Source organism: Meriones unguiculatus, chromosome 10 (genome assembly GCF_030254825.1).
Source record: "Meriones unguiculatus strain TT.TT164.6M chromosome 10, Bangor_MerUng_6.1, whole genome shotgun sequence".
NCBI lineage: Eukaryota > Metazoa > Chordata > Mammalia > Rodentia > Muridae > Meriones > Meriones unguiculatus.
Window position 1 is genome coordinate 52036795 of NC_083358.1, and position 13079 is coordinate 52049873.

Genomic DNA, 13079 nt, shown 5'->3' on the forward strand with positions numbered 1-13079 from the left:
AAAATAAAAGTTGGGGCGGGGGAGGGACCCAGGAGGAAAGAATGAAGAAAGAGAAGGAAAACAGTGTCTTGAAGGGCTGGGGAGGTAGCTCAAGCACAACACTAGCATTCACACCTAGAAAACACACACACACTGCTGAGATAGTATATGACTTAATACCAGAATGTCCTTACAGATTAAAGGAAGTTATCCCTGCTTCCGAATTTTAAAAACAAAACAAAACAGGCATAGGGACTAGTTATTAGTGTTGATATATTTTCAAACAAACAAAAATTGAAGACACAAAGTTAGTAAATGGCATCGCAGACTCAATTCTCAGAAGAGGGGATATTTTTGCTTTGAGCAGTGAATTACTACACCAACCACACACCTGCTCTTGCGGACGTCACCTCAGTGTGGGTAAGCAAGGTGGTGGGTAAACAACTGCCATCCATTTGTCAGTCTGTCCAGCAGCTCACCTATTGTCAGTCTGTCCAGCTGCTCACCTATCATAACATGGTCCCTATCTGAGGCGCTAAGATTTCAAATTCTGTAAAACATGCCTTCTACTCTTCAGGGTTTAAACAGAGCAATTGCTAGCAGAGCAATCCAAGAAAGCTATCTAGACTGCAGGGTAGCAGAAGAAAACCAGGCCCACCCCAGGCCAAGCGACAGGAGGTGGGACTCGGAGGCGTGTCTTCCTTGTCCTTCTCACTTTGGTTTTCAAATATCATAGCTTGGCACCAGGCAGCTTGTGACACTGAAACCCTAGGACCCGCTTTACAGCACACCAGATGGGATCATGGCTGTAGATTTACCTTTAGGGTGGCTTCCTTAACAATTTGTGTTTAAAATGCAAAGACTTAATGGTTGTTTGTTTTTTTAAGATTTTTTTTTGTTTGTTTGGTTGTTGTTATTTGTTTTGTTTTGTTTTTCAAGACAGGGTTTCTCTGTGTGGCCTTGGCTGTCCTGGACTCACTTTGTAGACCAGTCTGGCCTCGAACTCATAGTGATCTGCCTGCCTCTGCTTCCCTAGAGTGCTGATTCCTTTTGTTTTTAATTGCATGCATATTTGTGTGTCTGTGTGTGGATTTGTGCACTTCAGGTCAGTTTCTCATGGAGACTAGAAGAAGGCACCAGATACCCCATAGCTAGAGTTACAGCTGGGTATGTGCCACCGCACCTGGGTATTTGAAACTGAACTCGGATCCTCTGCAAGAATGGTATGAAAACTTACTGAACTGCTGACTCATTTCTCCAGGTCCTTAAGAAATTTTTAGAAAGGAACTTTAAAAAGAACACATCACAAAAATAGACAAAATAATTACCTTATTTCTCATCAACAAATAATTTTAAATACTGTGTAATTGGTACTTCAACTGTTGTGCTTAGCACCAAACATGTATGATTGGCTTCTAAATATATGTGTTCTTAATATATTAAACTAAGAGAAACTGAGCAGTCGCGTGACCCAAACCCACCTTAAAGGAACGTACTGTGGTGAAAGGGAAGGTGTGTGGTTGAAGTGCTCACTGCAGGGGTTGGGGATGTGTGACAACCTAGGTGCGCTCCCACACCAGCTGTAACACAGCAGGGGGCAGGGCAGATGCAGGACTGCTGGGACTGCATGATGTTCAGCCTAGCTATAAGAAAACACAAGCTTTGAGTTCAGGGAGAAGAGGCCTGGTCTTAAAGGACTGAGATGGAGAGGGACCAAGGGTGTCCTAGGTCTTCCTCTCTCTTCCTCCTGTCTATACAGTTGTACTCACCTGGATACACACAGGAACGTATACCACAGTCACATGTATGTGCTATTTTGAGTAGTTCACCTTCCTGCTTAAAAAGTTCCATGAAGGACAGAATGTTTCAAACTTGGAGGAAACTGTTACACACAAAATAAGTAAATAAATAAATGCATATTAAAAAAAGAACACTTCAGGTTCAGTGGTTAAAAGCTCTTCAGAGATCAGGGACAAGGTAAGACTGCCCACTCTCTCCATACCTCTTTAACATAATTCTTGAAGTCCTAGCTAGAGCAATAAGACAGTTGAAGGAGATCAAGGGGATTCAGTTCAGAAAGGAAGAAGTCAAAGTATCACTATTTGCAGATGATATGATAGTATACATGAGTGACCCAAAAAACTCTACCAGGGAACTCCTGCAGCTGATAAATACCTTCAGCCAAGTGACTGGATACAAAATCAACTCAAAAAAATCAGTAGCCCTCCTGCATACAAAAGACAAATGGGCTAAGAAAGAAATTAGGGAAACAACACCCTTCACAATAGCCACAAAAGACATAAAAGTGCCTTGGTGTGACCCTAACCAAGGAAGTCAAAGACTTGTATGAAAAAACTTTCAGTCTCTGAAGAAAGAAATAGAAGAAGATATCAGAAGATGGAAAGATCTCCCATGCCCATGGCTTGGCAGGATTAACATAGTAAAAATGGCCATCTTACTAAAAGCAAGCTACAGATTCAATGCAATTACCATCAAATTAGCAACACAATTCTTTACAGACCTTGAAAGAAACATTCTCAACTTCATATGGAATAACAAGAAACCTAGAATGGCTAAAACAATCTTCTACAATAAAATATCTTCTGGAGGTATCCTCTATGCCTGATCTCAAGCTATACTATAGAGCAACAGTAATAAAAACTGCATGGTACTAGCATAGAAACAGAATGGTGGATCAATGGAATTGAATAGAAGACCCAGATATAAACCCACACACTATGGACATCTGATTTTTGACAAAGATGCCAAAACCATAAAATGGAAAAAAGATAGCATCTACAACAAATGGTGCTGGTCTAACTGGATGTCTTCATGTAGAAAAATGCAAATAGATCCATACTTATCACCCTGCAGAAAAGTTAAGTCCAAGTGGATCAAACCTCAACATAAAACCAGACACACTAAACCGCTTAGAAGAAAAAGTTGGGAAGAGCCTTGAACTCATTGACACAGGACACAACTTCCTGAACAGAACACCAACAGCTCAGGCTCTAAGATCAATAATCAATAAATGGGACCTCATGAAACTGAAAAGCTTCTGTAAAACAGAGGACACTGTCATAGGAACAACACAGCAGCCTACAGATTGGGAAAGGATCTTCACCAACCCTATATCTGACAGAGGACTAATATCCAGAGTATATAAAGGACTTAAGAAGTTAAACAACAACAAATCAAGTAATCCAATTAAAAAATGGGGTACAGAGCTAAATAGAGAATTCTCAATAGAGGAACATTGAATGGCAGAGAAACAAAGAAATACTCAACATCTTTAGTCATCAGGGAAATGCAAATCGAAATGACCTTGAGATTTCACCTTACACCCATCAGAAAGGCTAAGATCAAAAACTCCAGTGACAACACATGCTGGAGAGGATGTGGAGAAAGGGGAACCCTCCTCCATTGCTGGTGGGAATGGAAACTTGTACAACCACTTTGGAAATCAATCTGGTGCTTTCTCAGACAATTAGGAATAGTGCTTCCTCAAGACCCAGCTATACCATCCCTAGGCATATATCTAAAATATGCTCAAGTATACAACAAGAATAATTGCTCAACCATGTTCGTAGCAGCTTTATTTGTAATAGCCAGAATCTGGAAACAACCCAGATATCCCTCAACAGAGCAATGGATACAGAAATTGTGGTACATTTACACAATGGAATACTACTCAACAAATAAAAGCAAGTAAATCATGAAATGATTCCTTGCAAATGGTGGGAACTAGAAAAGATCATCCTGAGTGAGGTATCCCAGAAGCAGAAAGACACACATGGTATATACTCACTTATAAGTGAATAAGAGACATATAATATAGGATAAACATACTAAAATCTGTACACCTAAAGAAGCTAAGCAAGAAGGAGGACCCTGGATAAGAAAATCAATCCTCACTCTGAAAGACAAATGGGACGGACATCGGAAGAGGGTGAACACAGGGAACAGGACAGGAGCCTACCACAGAGGGCCTCTGAAAGACTCTGTCCAGAAGGGTATCAAAACATCTGCTGAGACTCACAGCCAAACTTTGGACAGAGTGCAGGGAATCTTATCAAAAAAGGGGGAGATAGAAAGACTTGGAGGGGACAGGAGCGCTACAAGGAGGGCAACAGAACCAAAATTTCTGGGCACAGGGGTCTTTTCTGAGACTGATATTCCAACCAAGGACCATGTATGGAGATAACCCAGAACCCCTGTTTAGATGTAGCCCATGGCAGCTCGGTGTCCACGAGGGATCCCTAATAAGGGGAACAGGGACTGTCTCTGACATGAACTCAGTGCCTGGGTCTTTGATCACCTCCACCTGATGGGGGAGCAGCCTTACCAGTCTACAGAGAAAGACAATGCAGCCAGTCCTGACCTGACCTAGGGTCAGATGGAAGGGGAGAAGGACCTCCCCTATCTTTGGACTGGGAGAGCAGAATAGAAGAAGAAGAGGGAGGGAGGGTAGGATCAGGAGGGGTGAGGGAGGGGTTTACAGCTGAATACAAAGTGAAAAAAAACTGTAATTAATAAAATTAAAAAGGAAAAGAAAAAAAAGAAGCTCTTCAGAGGACATGAGTTAGTTTCCATCACTCACATGGGGCTGGTCACAACCACCTGCAGCTTCAGTGGACTGGACATCCTCTTCTGGCCTCTGTGAACAATTGCACTCACATAATAACAAATTTTCTTTGGTTACTTCACACTTCCACCAAGGAGGTAATATAGAAGTACAGTTTAACAGGAGGCGATGCATGTTTCTCCCTCAACATCCTCCTCATGCATCTCAACTGCAGTTGCTTGCCTTGCTACCCATAGCTAGGACCATGCACTCACTCCTACCCATCTCATCTTTGGTTCTGTTAGCTTTCGTTGCATATGCTAGTAGTAAAGGCCCAAGTGAATCTAATCAGTTTTAGGGACTTCCTGAAGATATTTGGGTTGCTTACTTTCCTGTTTACAGTGCTTTCTTCAGGATGGGATGTTTCAGTGTTGGAGGAAATTTACACAACAGTGTGTTATTTTAAAAGAGGGGAAGAAAGAAAAAAAGGAAAAGAGAAAAGAGAGAAAGAGGATGCTATAAAGGTGAGAGAGGAAATTCCTGAGGGTGTATGAGGAGGGTAGGAAGGAAGATTTGGTTAAATGTGATCAAGATACATTGCATAATGGTTTAAACTTGTCATAGAAAAGAATTTAAAAGATCCTTTTAAAAAGAAGAAAAAAAAACTAGTGAGAATGCTTAAGGAAAAGGCAGCATTTAAACTGCACTTTAGAAATCAAAGGCCAAGTGGAAGAATGAAGAAAGCTTGTTCGAAATTTGTAAATATTTTGATTGGTTGGAAAATGCCGGTTATCAACAGCAGCAATTAGACAACTATAAAAAAAAAACAACTGAAAACTTCAGAATTACAAGAGTTTAAAACGAAACACTCAATCTTTGTCATTTTGATGATTCTGTGGAGCCATTCTGCTTTAGGCAATAGAATACATAGCTTTTTCCTTTCCAAACTGGTTTGTTTATTACCAGTTGATGACAGATATTCAATGAGAGATCAACCCAGTTCCTGTGATACAAGAGATTATACACTACCGCAAAAGATTGTACAAACTGTGATTTTTCAAATCCTGTCGATGTGATGACTCTCCATCGAGAGGTTACAGTGCTTGCTTCCAGGCGCTTAGGGGCACTCAGTGGTCCAGTGTTTGACATTCGGTCGTAGGCTCTCCTACAATACAGCCTCTAACAAAACTAGGCTGTCTCAAACTCAGGGAACAAGATTGTTTACCTGTACACCAAGAAGGTTGGGAAAGCAGCCAGGTCTGCATGTGTGTCCAGGCAGACTTCGAGGGGTCTTCGCTCATGCATGAGACCTAAAGTCCTTATGAGGTTGTCTAAGACAAAGAAGCATGTCAGCAGAGCCCGTGGCGGTTCCGTGGGCCCAAGTGTGTGCGTGACAGGATCCAGCAGGCTTTCCTTAGTGAAGAGCAGAAAACTGTTATGAAATTGTGAAGGCACAAGACAAGTTATGAGGGGAGTATCACCTTGGCCACTGCTCCATATGCAGCCCCACTCTCTTCCAGTGGAAGCGGTCATTGTGGTAATAACTGCATTTCTTGTGACAGATGGGATGGAAGACAAGACACATCTTAATTTGTCACAATTGCCTTGAATACAAGAACAAGGGCTCCCCCTTGTATGGGAAAGGAGGTTCCCTTCACATAATCCCCCAGCAATGCGATCCATAGAGCACCAAGATGTGGTGACAATGGCGGGAGTCAGTCTGACAGGGAAGCAGAAGCACGTCCTAGACACCCATCAAAGTTGGAGCAAAGTCACCAATAAACAGAATAGAATTTATTATGCCATATCTACCTAGGGATTCAGAGAAGAAAAAGTTAGGTGGGCTTTGTAAGTCTTCCAGCTAGGTTCCTCTCTGTAGCTTTTATGTTTTATAAGGGGGGGGCGAAGTAAAACATGTTTAATTTTAATAGTAGCATTGTTTCACCAAGAAAATGCTAAGTGTTTTAAGGCCCGACTTGGATTAAATATAAGTTTCAAATAAAGGAATTCATAAAGCTTAAAAGAGAGAAAGAGGGAGAGAGGAGATGGAGGAAAAGGAAGAGGAGGAAGAGACCAGAGTTCAGGCTCAATTTAACTTCAGCAACCAAACTTCAAGGTAGAAGAAACACAATGGAACAGGCAGATAATCTGAGACGGCTCTTTCTGCTGGTTTGAGAAACTCTTAGAAAAGAATTTGTGAACAGTGGTTTACCATGAAAACCCAGGAAGATCTCTGGTGAGTTAATTCTTAGTTGACTTAGTTTGACTCTCATCCTCCCCTCCTCCCCCCTCCACCCCTACTCCCACTCCTACCCCCAAGAGTTGCAGTGACAGGGTTCAGAAACTAAGAAATTCCTCCACAATGACACTGCTAAACCTGAGAGAGGCTGTAGGCAGAGCCTACATCAGAGACCAGCCTCTTGGATTTCCATCCGAGCACCCTACATCCCATCCCTGCAACCCTGCATTGAGGGAAATGAAGAGAGACTCCGGAAACAGTGTGTCAGTCTGGTGTGGTAGCACAAGCCTGAAATCCCAGCACTTAGGAGGTAGAAGCCTGGTGATCAGAAATTCAAGGTCATCTTCAGCTATACAGTGTTCTGGGCTACAGGACACTCTGTGTGGTGGTAGTTGAGGAGGAGGTGGTATGTGCAACAATAGCCAGCAAAAATAAACAGGTCATGTAAACAAATCACACGTCCATGATTGCGTCCATCAAAGTAAGATGGAACACCCCTGATGCCAACTGGACTTACCCACTGTGATTGTAGACAGGACAGTGAGCAGCACAGTTTCCTCCAGAGCAGAAGACTTCAATTAATTCAATCACATGATTACTCCTATCTCCTCCAGCATTTTCCATCAGGATAGAAAAGAATAAAACTATGCTTTGATCTCCAGAATGATTAGTGGTAGATAAATGTGACTGCTGTAATCTTTGTAAGTGCTAAGAAAAAAATTTACACGTAAAATTTTCTATGATTTTTCCAAAACTTTCTACTAAAAAGAAAAAAGAAAGAAAGAAAAAAGAAAAGGAATGAAATATATTCTGCTAAGTAGCTGATCCACAGCACGTTTGTGTGGGGAAATAAACTCAACCTTCCAGTTTGGGGGACAATTAATTACCCAGACTAGCAAATACATGATGAAAAAAAAAAAAACTATGAACATTGGCTTTAGTTATTAATTACTTTGAATTCAAGGCAGCCTTGTTTACATAGTAAGATATAAGTCAGGCAGGCAAACACCGTGAGACTCTGCCAAATAAAACTAGCCAGGCACATTGGCACACGCCTGTAATTCCAGCACTCAGGGAGGCAGAGGCAGATGGATCTCCATGAGATTGAGGCTAGCCTGATCTACAGAGCCAGTCTAGGACAACCGTACTAAACAGAGAAACCCTGTCTCAAAAAAGCAAAGAAGGAGGAGAAGGAGAAGGAGAAGAGCACCTAACCACTGCTGTGATGTGACAGTAGATCACAGGACTGACTGACTCAAGAATGAAAATAACAGGTACTTCAGGAAGCTACCGCTCTCTTCCCTTTGGTGGAAGGTGGAAAGCCTACAGGTTATCTCCAAGGCTTTATAACGATCTGGGGCTTGTGGGAGAGTTCTTTTTTCATTCACAAAAATCTCAGCCTTCACAATGCGTGGCTATTTGTATATGTATGTATACAAATCACATGACATCAGATAATTTTATTAACTCAAGAACCAAGGTATATATTGAAACATTTTAGTTTAATAGATCAACAATTATATCTTTGCCTAGTCTCCCTTTGGACAGGGAATTTTCAGAGTACAAGGACCACCCATGTGTTACTCTTGTTTCTGGACCACCTGGTAACTTGTAGGCACTCAAACTCAGTGAATTAAACTCAAATCTCTCTCTCTCTCTCTCTCTCTCTCTCTCTCTCTCTCGTCTCTCTCTCTCTCTCAAGACTGATAGTTGTCTAGGGACTCTCTCTCCAACTGGTATAAAGGCCAAAGATGTTTTGGGAGAAATTGCATCTAGTTATTTACTTTTCCAATCCTGGTCTTCTAAGACTAGAGCCATGAATTAATGTGTGTAAGAAAAAGGCATTAGACCTTAAAGAGGCCCATGGAAAACTGGTGCAGAACTCCAGATTGGCTAAATCGGGTTTGTTATTTTATCCATTAAATAGTCTAAGCAGATTAATTGGAACCAGACATTCGAAGATTCACAGGATTTGCATTTTACTAACATTGGTTATTTTACAAAAAAATAAAATTCTATAAGTTACATTTCAACACATCCAAACTAACTGCTTAATGAAAATGGAAATCTTGATAAATTATTTTAAAAGTACACATAGTTGGGGATGTTATGAGAGCTCTTTCCTTTTATAACCAAAAACATTCCAGAGTAACAATGTACTCAACTCCAAATGTCTTGTATAAATCACATCACCTACATTACTGTGATACATTTTATTTAGAAACTGTGTACATCAAAGTAACAATTTATCTTCATGAATAAACAAATACAGTGAGTTGGCACCCTTAAGTCACAGCAGCGTGTTGTCCAGATGAGAAGGAGAGATGAGCAACCTGTTTTCAGCAGATGTCCATCAAATGAAACTGTTCTGCCAGTAGAACACTGATCTTCAGACACCAGGGTCAAAAGCTTACTCACTCCCTTCTCAGCCTGAGACCCCATCAGAAATCAGCATTTTAAAGCTTTACCCCGCTCGCTGTAAACAGAACAGGTCAAGGTTATGCTGCCTTCTAGAAACACTATTTGAAAACACACCCTCTATAGCCAACATTCTCCCAGCAATTACAATCTTGCGAATCTGCTACCAGACATGATACTTAACAATCAAACAATAGATTTCTAAATGTTTTTTAAATGTCACATTAGCTCTGCTTTGAAGTGCTCAAACCTTTGTGAGTGACCACTAGAGAGAAAAGAAATACCTGATTAGATAGGCTAGGTAGCCTCTGCATTGCATTCAGATACATTTAACATAATCACATTACAATGCCATTGCATGTTATTGTTTTGTGAACCAGTTATTACAGCCTTGGAGTAATGTCAAAAATACAAAATTCTTAAGCTTAATGCTTATAATGAAAAAATACATAAATCATCAGAAATATACACTAGTTCCCAAAACAGTTCCAGTCTCTTCCCCAATCTCTGTGTGTGTGCACGTGTGTGTCTCATGCACAAATGCATTCTGTTTATTTGGGTGATAATTATATTTTAATAGCTTTGTTTCCAAATATTTCTCTCCCCAGCATCCTTACTGCTGTAGTGTTTCAATGCTGTCCCTACCCTGTCACACTTAGCTCAACTGCTCTTGACCTGGCAAATGTGTTTCTGATGCCTGTCAGCAAGTATAGAAGTATAATTTCATTAAACTGTATTATATATGCTCTGGACCGAGAGAACAGTGTAAAATGAAGTTTGGCTAAAGTTCAACCGGGCATCAAATAGCACTGGCAAGAATGTTTTTAAACAGATGGTGTAAAATCTTGCTAACACGATAGTGTGTGCTTGACACAGGAAAGCGATCAGGAACAGATGTGTTCCCAGTGACCACCATACCAAGCAGAAACAATGAACAGAGATATACATTAAGAACGACACCCTTGCCAGCCAGGAAAGAAAGCACGGAGCAAAGCGTGTCCCTGTCAAACACCAAATTCTACTGATATTTTTTGCAGATTAAAGGTGGCATGCAAATATTTTCCCTTTGGCTTCTATTCATTCGTTAGTACTGAACTTCTATCAAGGTGGCCAAAATTAAGAACATGATTTTTAAATCTACTAAAAAGATAATCTCATGAAGGGAAAATAAGTTCTTGATTTAGCTTAAGAAATCCAGGACCCTAAGAACTCTGTCCATCTTTGGCATGGGACATATTCTCATCAACCTAGAACACACACACACACAACCTTCAGAGCTGTACACATGTACCTAACCAAGTTATAAGCATTTGCCCTAGCATTGAATGGCTTTATTTAAAAAGTACCGAAGGCCAAGAAGCTATGATTGGCAAAGGGACTAACACCAAGTAGGCAGTCACTGGGGAAATTCTCCCTGAGATTCAGCCATCCGAAAGGATGGTCAGGCCCACACCCTTAGCAACTAACTATTCCTCCTGAGCCACCTGGAATGGGAGATGGAAGAGCTGTTCAGGAGCAAGCGGATGCCAGAATTCTTTTCCAGTCCACAGTAGGTCATATCTCTGTGGCTTCAGCTTGCTGCGGGACATGGGCATCCGGGGCAATACACCCTGGAAATCACCTCAGGGCCAGGTTTGGCCTAACCAGAACTTGTCATAGGACCTTGTCCCTAGTAGTTGACTGGAGTAGGTACCGTCAGCTCCCCCATTTCAAGGCAGTTCTGCACAGGTCCTGTTCTGGCACCTTTGAAAGCCACAGCAAAAAGTACCCTTGTGTATGTATTTATAAGCAAGTGGGGCTGAGGGAAACCAAGGCTTGGCCAGGCCCTGCCTCCTGGAGGGCGTAGACTTAAGGTTCTCTGGATGTCAGAGCTTATTCCAGACCAGGAAGATTTCGCTATGGAATCCAAGCCTGCTGGCTCAGATTTTGCCAAGGGCAAAAGGGCTGTGCCTGGCATCCCAGGACCAGCCAAAAACAAGGTCATACTCTGTTCCTTCGGAGTGGGCAGGAGTGACCAGCTGCAGCAGCCCCTGAGTGTGGGGTAGCTTGAAGCATGCATAGGACAGCAGTCTTGCTGAGGCGAAGGCCAAGAGCCTGCTGGCCGGCCCCTGTTCCATTGCAATCCCAAAAAAGTTGCCTGCAAAAGGGGTGTTGACCTGTGTTGTGCAGACAGGAGAGGAAGGGCCTTGTGCCCGGCAAAGGGTGACCTGATAGTCTTGGGCTTGAGAGTTACCAAGGAAATGCAACAATATTTCCGACTCCAGGCTGTGAGAAAGTGCATGGCCAGCACTCCATCTACCCCAAACCAGATGATAACCCTCAGGTCTATTATTCCTGGGGCTGGGGAGAGTTGATGCACCATGGGGCAGACACAGTGCATAAGACCTTGACACCGGGTTAACATCCAGCCTCTGTGAGGCATCTCTCAGAGCTTTGGGAGTCTGGTGTGTGAAGGAAGCACCCCAGAAGTCCGGGACACAGCAGAGAAAGCAGCTCACTCACCAGTTGCTCATAATGATGCCCAGTGACTTCGAAGGGGGATGTCTTTCAGGAAACAGCTACCTCTGCGTACATGAAGGGCCATTTAAAGAGACAAGGGTGTTTTCACTGCACACACTCTCCATCCTGGTTGTGCTTCATAGCTTAATGTAACCTCACCCCAACTCAGGCTTGAACTCAGGGCCTTGCATGTGCTAGCATAACCCTGTAGTACCTCAAGCTTCTCATTGAGATTTCATTAAAAGAAGTTTTTTTTCACCCCACTGTATCTTTAAAATTACTGGTGCAGGGTGGAAATATTCCAAAGAGAAGGGAGGAGAAGAGGCATTGGAAAGTTTACTGCATACTGTATTAAAGATATATTTCTATATTTGAAATTTCAGAAGAAATCTCTGCCCTTTGACTCTAAAACACAAAAGAAGAATGAATGCAAAGTGAGTCAGAATATTCTGGGAAAGTGATGCAATGTGAGACATTCCTTAGAAATGTTTAAGATTGCTATCACTTACTGGGTTCACATGCCACAGGCAGTGGATGAGGTCAAAGGACAACTTACAAGAGTCTCCCTTCTCCATGGAGGGTCAGAGGGCATACTTAAGTGTCTTTACCGGAGTCACACTTTTGGAAATGGAGTTTGGTTGGAGTCCTCCTAACTGACTGAAGTTCATGGGGTTGACCACTCTCTAAAAGTTGGGTTTGCCACATGGACAAAAGCGGATAGCAGCTCCTGCTGAGTTTGCAGGTGTTATTGGTGCATGGGAGAAACTCAAGAAGAGGATAAAGCCTTCCACCACCACCCCTGACCCAGGAGTGGATGAATTAATTACCATGGAGACTAATACTCTCATCACAGATGAGACTCCAGCTCGGTCCAAAACTTGGAGTCCCAGACATCACGTTTCCTGGGGAGTCCTGGACAAATGCACAGCCAGGGTGGAGATGGACTGGGGCTGAGATTAGACCTCACAAACAGCAGCAGCACTTGGCCCCAGTGACCTCAGCTCCAATCTACACTCTCTACTCTGGACTCCCCTCTTTTCCTGGAGCAAAACCTGTGTGAGCATCAGACAGGATGTGCAGCACTTCTGTGTGGGCAGAGTGAGACCCAACAGGCTCATCTGTCCCTGAACACACACTTCTCTATCCAAGGTGCCCCTAAAGGGAAAACTGTAGCAGCCCCAGGTGTCCCTACAAGGATACACTACACTATCTCTAGACATCATTAAAATGATACACTATGGGATCCCCAGCTGTCCTTACAAGGATAACTGTAGTAGCCCCAGGTGTCCCTACAAGGATACACTTTAGCACCTACAGGTTCAGAGGCTACTTCTCCTGTGTCCTCTCAGGAAGACAACACAGGTGTCAAGTTCCATTATA